The sequence below is a fragment of the Simochromis diagramma genome, unplaced genomic scaffold (assembly GCF_900408965.1).
Source record: "Simochromis diagramma unplaced genomic scaffold, fSimDia1.1 OVJJ01000304.1, whole genome shotgun sequence".
NCBI lineage: Eukaryota > Metazoa > Chordata > Actinopteri > Cichliformes > Cichlidae > Simochromis > Simochromis diagramma.
In genome coordinates this window covers 20556643-20566070 of record NW_024387030.1, presented here as the reverse complement: position 1 = coordinate 20566070, position 9428 = coordinate 20556643, and positions in this window count along the sequence as shown.

Sequence of the window (9428 nt, the reverse complement as noted above, 5' to 3'; positions counted from 1 at the left end):
CACCCAACCTGACATATGCTGAAAAAGCCTAACCTGGATCCAACACTTCAGTCAAGCTACAGGCCCATCTCAAAACTTCCTTTTATCTCTAAAATCTTAGAAAAAGTTGTTTGGCTACAAGTAAAGAAAGCGCTGGAGAAGCATAACATTCTTGATAAATTCCAATCGGGTTTTAGAAAGTTACACTCTACAGAAAACAGCTCTGCTGAAAGTCACAAATGACCTCTTGATGGCTGAAGACAGGGGTGATTGCTCAGTCCTGGTTCTTCTGGACCTTAGTTCAGCCTTTGATACCGTTGACCATCAGATCTTAATCCATCGCTTAAATGCATGGTAGGGATATCTGGATCTGTTCTAAAGTGGTTCACCTCATTTTCTGGAAGATAGGACGCTTCTAGTTTCAGTGGGAAACTTCCAATCAGACGTGGCGAAGTTCCTATGTGGAGTTCCACAAGGTTCGGTTTAAGCCCCCTGTTATTTTCACTATATATTCTTCCCTTAGGCCGGATCATTAGCGGTTTCAAAAATATTTCTTATCATTTGTATGCAGACGACATCCAATTATAACATTTCTTTTAAATCTTGGGAATAGACAAGCTATCCACTCTTATGGACTGTCTTAAGGAAATTAATCTTTGGATGACAAACAAATTTCCTGCAACTGAACGCAGATAAGACGAGTGCTTAATCCTTGCCCCAGAGAATATCAAGCCTCAAATTAGTCAACATCTGGGTGCTTTTTCATCGACGATAAAAGCCACTGCTCGGAATCTTGGATAATTTTTGACCAATCTTTGTCCTTTGATGTTCATATTAAATCCGTGACCCGTTCCTGCTTTTTCCACTTAAGAAATATTGCCAAACTCAGGACTATTGTCTCCAAAACCGAACTGCAGATGCTTGTCCACACCTTTATTTCCTCCCGGCTAGACTATTGTAATGCACTTTTCTCCTGTGTATCTAAGGCCTCACTAAATCGGCTCCAAGCGGTTCAAAATGCTGCAGCAAGGCTTTTAACCCACAGCAATAAATTTTCCCATATCACTCCTATACTAAAATCCTTGCATTGGCTTCCGATTGGGTATAGATATAAGTTTAAAATCCTCACCTTTACGTTTATGTCTCTACAAGGTGAGGCCCCCATCTATATCTCGGAGCTTCTCAAACCCTATTCTCCAAAGCGAACTCTTAGATCCACTGATAGTGGTCGTCTATCTATTCCACGGACTCGTCTGAAACAAAGGGGGATCACGCTTTTCAAACCCTGGCTCCAATACTGTGGAACGGTTTACCCTCCTCACTACGCACCATCGACACGGTGGCCTCTTTTAAAAAACAGCTTAAAACTCATCTGTTTAGACAGGCATTTGGGTAATATGTTGTCTTATTTTATATTTATATTGTACTATTGCTTGTTTGATATGCTTTTATATTTCTTCTAATATTGTTCGTTTGACATGTTTTTATGTGAAGCACTTTGTAACAGCGTTTTTGTCTTAAAAAGTGCTATATAAATAAATTTTACTTACTTACTTACATATAGACACAGAAATACAGGCACACACATATACAAACATCCATTCCCACCCTCATGCTCTCATATACACTTACTCCACACTCAACCAACGTGGAGACAGACATAAAGAGACGCTGTACACACGATCACACTCCCCAAGCGTACTCTAAGCCCCGGGTCTAGGTACCCTTGCCCCTGGAGGGGGGGAACTGCACCCAGACCCAGGTGGTGTTACCCTTTTCCCTGCGGTGGGGGGAGGCAGACCGCCCCGACTCCGCAGCAGCAGGGAGGCCCCACACTCCAGACCGCAGTCGGACGGCCAACTCCTCCCCCTAGCCCCCCCGCTCCAGCAGGCCGCAGAGAATGGGGGTGAGAGAAGACTCCAAACCTCCCTCCACCCGCTCATTGTAGTGTTGATGCATGTGTGTTCTAAGGTGCATTTAAAACCCAGGAGGGCATGGAGCTACCTGCCAGAGAGCAGCAGGTAAGCGCATAGTCCCTCCTGCTAGCCCTCAATGTCTACGTGTATTTAAAATTGAGAGGTGGGCAACGACGCCAGGGGTGAGGTGTACACCCTGATGGTAATTTGGACTCCGTGTATCGTGCCCACCCCCAAGATCCTATATGTATGTGTAATGAGAGTGTGAGTAATGTGAATGTCTAAGTTGTGGGATAAAATTGAGGCAGAGGCAGCCAGAAGGGGACAGGGGGGGGGGTGGCCTCCTCTGCACCCTGGTGACATACCCCTACTCGCATGTGTGGGTGGTTGTGGTGGAGCGGGAAGAGGGAGGCAGCTGGAGATGGGGAGGGAAGGAAGGGAGGGGCAAGTGACCCCTCCCTGGGGCCAGCTCCCCCGCTGACCCCAGTAGGCACCCCCATACTCCGCGACCCACCAGGGAAAGGGGGCCCAGGCCCATCCAGACCGGGGCCCAGCGCAGCAGCGCCTCCCGGCCCCATAGAGCCCAGGACAGTCCACCCAACCCAGCTGCTGTCAGACTCCACAACATGGTCACTGCAGATGACCACACACACCCCATACCCAATGGTAACTTTTCGTCCTGTCTCCCCGATGTGTAATAGTACCAAGTGTGCTAAGCCAGGGTTTTAATAGTTTTGCAATTTTCATTAGTTTTTTATTTTTATTTAGTTTTGACTTCAGATTTTCAATTTTATATCAGTTTTAATTAGTTTTTACCAATTGTTTGCTAGTTTAGTTTAGTTTTTATTTTTTTGAAAATCCTTAGTTTCAGTTTAGTTTTGATTAGTTTCAGTTATAGTTTTAGTTGTGTTTGCAATAATTAAGTGTAACAAAATCCCAGTTTCATCATATCAGTCATTCTCTTCTGCTTATCCTTGGGTATGTTGCTATTCCAGCTACCATACCCTGCACCCTGGACAGGTCGCCTGTCTGTCGCAGGGCTAACACGCAGAGACAGACAACTCACATTTCCACCTATGGGTTCTTTAAATAAATAAATAAATAAATACATAAATAAATAAAGGCAGATGAACAACCATTGATACCAGGCAACTTTAAATTTTATATATTGGCCCCAATGAGACTATTAACTCTTGCAGCACCGGGTGTTCGTAATTTTGTTTCAAGTGAATTGATAAACTTTTTGAAGGCAATTGACTCACACAGTTATGTAGATATCCCAGTCCTGTTGTCTCGGGATGCATCACGCTGCCTTGCCTGGGGTTAGCTTCTGTTTTCTGGGGATGAGGGTTGAGTGTGCTCCCTTACCTTCTCAAGGTAAGCTAGGTTAGCCTTCTTGTGTGAGCTTTTCAAGTGCACTTTAAGGTTTGTGGGATTTTTTTTTCCCTTTAGAAATGTCCCTCATAATTTGTCTCTTTCCACTACAAGACACTTGCTTTATCCAAAACACAGTCATATTCAAAGTAATCCCAAATTGGACTCTGGCGCTTTCTCCCGACTTTTCCTGACATGATTCTGCGCGTGGACGGAGCAGCAACACAGACGACTCAACTAACGTACTGCCACCTGCTGGCATAATGAGACAGCAAGAAAAAAATCTGGAAACTAAACTTCATTTTCACCGTTGACAAAATGTCAATGAAAACTAAACACATTTTTGCTATAAATTCAGTTAATTTTAGTTAACTGTCCCCTTCTGGCTGCCTCTGCCTCAATTTTATCCCACAACTTAGACATTCACATTACTCACACTCTCATTACGCATACATATAGGATCTTGGGGGTGGGCACGATACACGGAGTCAGAATTACCATCAGGGTGTACACCTCACCCCTGGCGTCGTTGCCCACCTCTCAATTTTGAATACACGTAGACATTGAGGGCTAGCAGGAGGGACTATGCGCTTACCTGCTGCTCTCTGGCAGGTAGCTCCATGCCCTCCTGGGTTTTAAATGCACCTTAGAACACACATGCATCACACTACAATGAGCGGGTAGAGGGAGGTTTGGAGTCTTCTCTCACCCCCGTTCTCTGCGGCCTGCCTGGAGCGGGGGGGCTAGGAGGAGGAGTTGGCCGTTCCGACTGCGGTCTGGAGTGTGGGGCCTCCCTGCTGCTGCGGAGTCGGGGCGGTCTGCCTCTCCCCACCGCAGGGAAAAGGGTAACACCACCTGGGTCTGGGTGCAGTTCCCCCCTCCAGGGGCAAGGGTACCTAGACCCGGTTCGTAGAGTACGTTGGGGTGTGACCGTGTGTACAGCGTCTCTTTCTGTCTGTCTCCATGTGGTTGAGTGTGGATAGTGCATATGAGCGCATGAGGGTGGGAATGGATGTTTGTTGTTGTGTGTGCCTGTATGTCTGTGTCTATATGTCAGGTTGGGTATCAGACGCCACCCTCTCTGGGACATCTTCAGGCCCTCCAAGGTTTTGGAGGCCTATCTCACCCCCCACCACTTCCCTGCCAGTGGCGGACTCCCTCAGTGTCCGGTGCGTTGGTGGTTCTTTGTGTTCTGGGGTGGGCGTCCGGGTACACACCGGCTCACTCCTTGGCGGCCGCTTATCCGGGCCTGGAGCCTGGGGCTCGCTCGGGCCACTCCGGAGGTGGGGTGCCCCCGCCTCTCGGCCTGGGGCTCGGTCACTCAGGCACAGCTGGCTGCCGGCGGAGCTCACGGCGCGTCACTGCAACTCCCCCTGGCTTCTGCTCCGCGGCTGCTGAGTGAGCCCTCATCTGGGACTCTCCTCAGCTCTTACTGGACCGTGGCGCGGCTGCCCCCTCTCTTGGTCTTCCTTGGTCTCTTGTGTCTTGGGGCCTCTGGATGTCTGGAGTTTTGATCTCCTCCATACCTGCTTCATGCCCTGAGGACGGGGCTGTGGCTCCCCACACTCCCTAGCAGATCGTTACATCGGAAGAAACCTTGGAATGCAAGCATGCTGATCCACACAGGTATTGCACAAGGTGTACACCCGGGTATTCACAGACGCGGACCTACAGCTTCTTGGCTGCTGCCCAAAGCACATGTGCGCTGTCTATCTTGCTGGTTGCTGCACAATATCGTTTATTATTTGTATCTACTGATATCTACTGCTAACTAGTTATTGTGATGGTGCCCGTTTTTTTATTTATTATGTTGCCTTTGTTGTTTGCTTTCTCTTCTTGTTTTTTTTCTCCTACAGGTGACCACAGGAGTTTTGTTCTTTTTTTTTTTTTTTTTCCTTTCTTCCCCCCCTTCACCCAACGTTTTCTAAGATTTTAGAGATAAAGGACGTTTGGAGATGGGCCTGTAGCTTGACTGAAGTGTTGGATCCAGGTTAGGCTTTTTCAGCATATGTCAGGTTGGGTGTCAGGCGCCACCTCTCTGGGGACATCTTAGGCCCTCCAAGGTATGGAGGCCTATCTCCCCCTACCACCACTTCCCCTGCCAGTGGCGGACTCCCTCAGACATCGGTGCGTTGGTGGTTCTTTGTGTCCGGGGATGGGCGTCCAGGTACACACCGGCTCACTCCTTGGCGGCCGCTTATCGGGGCCTGGAGCCTGGGGCTTGCTCGGGCCACTTCGGAGGTGGGGTGCCCCCGGCCTCTCGGCCTGGGGCTCGGTCACTCAGGCACGGCTGGCTGCCGGCGGAGCTCACGGGCACGTCACTGCAACTCCCCCTGGCTTCTGCTCCGCGGCTGCTGAGTGAGCCCTCATCTGGGACTCTCCTCAGCTCTTTCTGGCACAGTGGCGCGGCTGCCCCTCTCTTGGTCTTCCTTGGTCTCTTGTGTTCTGGGGGCCTCTGGATGTCTGGAGTTTTGATCTCCTCCATATCTGCTTCATGCCCTGGAGGACGGGGCTGTGGCCCCCCCACACTCCCTAGCAGATCATTACATGAAGGAACCTTTTAAAAAACAAAAAACAAGCGCGTCCATGCTCACAGGTGTACACACGGGTGATCACACCCACAAACTACACTCTTTTTGGCTCCTACCTCAAAGCACACTGTGTTCTGTTGATCTTATGTGCTGCACAATAATGTTTAATATTTAGTATTTACTGTCATATATCATTGTGATGTTGTTTATTCTATTACTCTTGTTCTCTTCTGCTTGTTTTCTTTTTTCTTTCTCAGCAGGTGATCCAGGTGATTGATATATGCATTTTTTTTTCTTCTTTTTTTTCTTTTTCTGCTCATTCTGTTGGTTTTTGGTTTTTGCCCTTCTCCCCCGTCCCTCTTCTCAGCTGTTTCTCTTTCCCTCTTTCTTTCTCCCCTTCTTTCCCCCAGTAAAGTCTGTCCCATATTCAGTAAGTGAAAATAAAATAAACAATAAAAGGTGAATCAAATGGACCATTATGGCAAGGCTGGGATGGTCAATTTGGTAAAGTAAATCCGTTGGGCATCTTTCTTTGCCTTTAGACAACAATTCTGATGGCAAAAGAGCCAAACGGGACAGGCAATAAAAAAAATAAAAAATTAAAAAAAAAAAAAAAGAGTTAATAGTCTCATTGGGGCCAATATATAAAATTTAAAGTTGCCTGGTATCAATGGTTGTTCATCTGCCTTTATTTATTTATGTATTTATTTATTTATTTATTTAAAGAACCCATAGGTGGAAATGTGAGTTGTCTGTCTCTGCGTGTTAGCCCTGCGACAGACAGGCGACCTGTCCAGGGTGCAGGGTATGGTAGCTGGAATAGCAACATACCCAAGGATAAGCAGAAGAGAATGACTGATATGATGAAACTGGGATTTTGTTACACTTAATTATTGCAAACACAACTAAAACTATAACTGAAACTAATCAAAACTAAACTGAAACTAAGGATTTTCAAAAAAATAAAAACTAAACTAAACTAGCAAACAATTGGTAAAAACTAATTAAAACTGATATAAAATTGAAAATCTGAAGTCAAAACTAAATAAAAATAAAAACTAATGAAAATTGCAAAACTATTAAAACCCTGGCTTAGCACACTTGGTACTATTACACATCGGGGAGACAGGACGAAAAGTTACCATTGGGTATGGGGTGTGTGTGGTCATCTGCAGTGACCATGTTGTGGAGTCTGACAGCAGCTGGATGGAAAGACCTGCGAAATCTCTCCGTCCCACATTGTGGGTGCAGCAGCCTGCCACTGAAGGAGCTGCTCAGTGCTGTCAGAGACCTATTTTTAGGTGTCCAACTACTTGGTTAGACTTAAACACCCCAAAACATCAAGGTTAAAATTTTGCATTTGCAACCTGTTTCAAGGTTTGTAATTTTAGGATTCCTGCCTGAAATATACATGTACAAGTAAATTATCCTCATAGGCACAAAAAAGTAAAAACTGATGTCCATTTTGACATGCTCCATGCTAGTGTGTCAAGAACTGTAGTTCTAACACACAAGCTGGACCCAGAAGCAAACACAATACGTAGGAAATGCACGCAGGATAAACTTTATTTCTTAACTAAAGGTGACCCGGAATAACCAAAAGGAAATGTTAGAATGGAAGAGACCGGGAGATAAACGATTCAGGAACACCGTGATCAGGACCGTTGGAGGCTGCAACAGAAAAGGGAGAGGGTTACTGGGGAGCAGGGAAATGACAGCATACAAAGGGGTAGAGCTATTTATCTTCGATCGGGGCCGGGCCGTGGGGACCGGAGGGAGGGGTGAGTGTCCACAGAAGAGGATTCCAGGGAGACAGAGAGGATGATGACAGGTGGTTTATCTGAACTCCAGGCGGGCAGGAGGACAGGCAGGTGAAGGGTCGAACACGCCGGACAATAACCTGAGCACGCGGTAACAGGACTAACACAGTTCATAGAAACCAGCAATTCCACATCAACCTTCGTGAGCGGCCAAGTTATCACTGAATGGTGACTGACGGACTGGCGTGGAGCAGCCGGCTGTGTGGGGTTAAATAGTCCTCCTGATGATCACCTGGAATGGGATGCAGGTGTGAAGACGACAGCCACACCCGTAGGCGTGGGCATCCCCACCGCTCCTCAGACACCGAGCCGCGGACCATGACATAGTGTGTCTGGGGTTTATGCTGTTTGTGCGGGAGGACTTCCAGGGTTCATCCTCTGGGGAGGAGTTTCCGGCATCTCACCTGCTCCTGATTCCAGAGCGATCAGCAGGAGGGTTTTTAAACCAGTGCTGCATTCCACTCTCTGCCAGTTCGTCCTGCTATTTTTGGTGGTAACTAGGCCTCCATGTCTAACGTTGCCTTTCTGTGTCTCTACTCCAGTTTGCAGTTCCATTAGATTCTCTCCCTGCTGTGCTCTCCAGCGCTGGTCCTATTTGTTTCCGCTTCTACAGCCAGTCTAAAATCCAAGGGTTCCACACTCACCTTGCTTACCTGCCTGCCCTCCTGCCCATTGTGACTCTCCTGTACCCCCTCTGGACTCTCTGGAACAGTACCTTTACCTCTCACTGTGCTCTCTCCCTACAGGACTCCCATGGACACCCTCCCCATGGAGGACTAATCGATACTGCTCTGCAAAGTTCCCGTTCCGTCCCTCTCCTTGTGTTCCCAGTGTTTAAGCATTGTCCAGCTACAACTGATTGTGAATTTGGCCAACTTTATTTTCAAAATTGTGAAATTGTTGAACTGCTCTTATGTTGCTGGAATGGTATGTGGGTTAAATTAGTTAGTTTAACACAGTGGACTAAACCCATGAGCTACATAGGTTGTGCATAGCAGTATAACTAAAGATTAGTTGTAAAAAAGCTTATGAAAGTGCTACTACTGAGAAAAAATATAAAATGAGATTCATCTATCTTCTGTTTATCTGCTTTAAGGAGTTTGTGAACTTCAGAGAAGCCAGAGGCTCTAGTGTCATATGCTCTGAGGTTCAAGCATCATTAACAAAATAGTCAGCTTGCAGGTACCTGACACTGTAGGAAACAATAGGGAAAACAATTTCTCAAAGCACATTGATGGCCTGTTAGATCAATGATTTTATTTAAATTGTTCATTTATAATGTACTGATACATGTTGGGGCAATCACACCATGTGTGTGTGTAAAACCGAACATTCCTAATGGCAATCACATTCTTTTGTATTTCTTTGATACATCAAAGATATTCCTCTAAGAATGGAGTTAGCTTTCTCCACAAACACGACTTGAGTTATGTTAAACAGTTATGTTAATTGTTGACATCTATCCACATCTTTCTTCCAGCATTGCAGATGTTCTACCAAGAAATTCAGAGCAACCTGCACACACTTTTGGAAAGCTGAAAGAGTCCAGAATACTTTGGAAAACTGTAATGAAAAGGTATTCTGTAGCAATTACACAAGAATATCCAGTAATGTCCCTGCCTACAATTAAACACATTCACTTACCGAAAATCGGGGGCATCTGCTGTGGCAAATGGGTGCAAGCCTTTTACCACAAACTTAGTCACTGCTCGGTGACATTCGTCTATCCTGGCCTGAAAGGAGACACTACCGGTAGACTGCAGCGAGAACTGCCAGCATCTGAGCCAGCCAGACTCTGTCTCTCTCAT